Here is a 395-nt window from a genome sequence, read left to right as displayed (position 1 = left end):
GTGGCTGACTCTGCAATTTCTTTGGCAGAAATAGGTTTGAGAGAACTTCCTGGGTTTCTTCAGAGAAAGGGGAAATAAAGTAGCAGAAAGGAGTTCAGAAGGTGCATAAAATATTAGTGAAAAGTAATACTGCCCCACCGTGATACAGATAAAATGTTTTGCTTCAGGAAAAAAGTGAAGGTACCCCTATAAAGGAATGTGTGAAAAAAATCTCATTCTGCTAACTGGAAATAAGACTTAGAGCCATGAATCCAGTATTGTTAGTTGTATTGATTGGTCTCCCTTCCTTGAACTATGACCCTTTTCCAAGAGGTGCTGCTATGTTGTGTAATTCCACGATGTCATGAAATTAGGCTTTACTTGATGAACTGCTCTTTACAGTGGGATTGCTGCTT

This window comes from Oenanthe melanoleuca, chromosome 5 (assembly GCF_029582105.1).
Source record: "Oenanthe melanoleuca isolate GR-GAL-2019-014 chromosome 5, OMel1.0, whole genome shotgun sequence".
NCBI lineage: Eukaryota > Metazoa > Chordata > Aves > Passeriformes > Muscicapidae > Oenanthe > Oenanthe melanoleuca.
The sequence above is the reverse complement of the archived record's forward strand: the minus strand, read 5'-3'. Positions refer to the sequence as shown.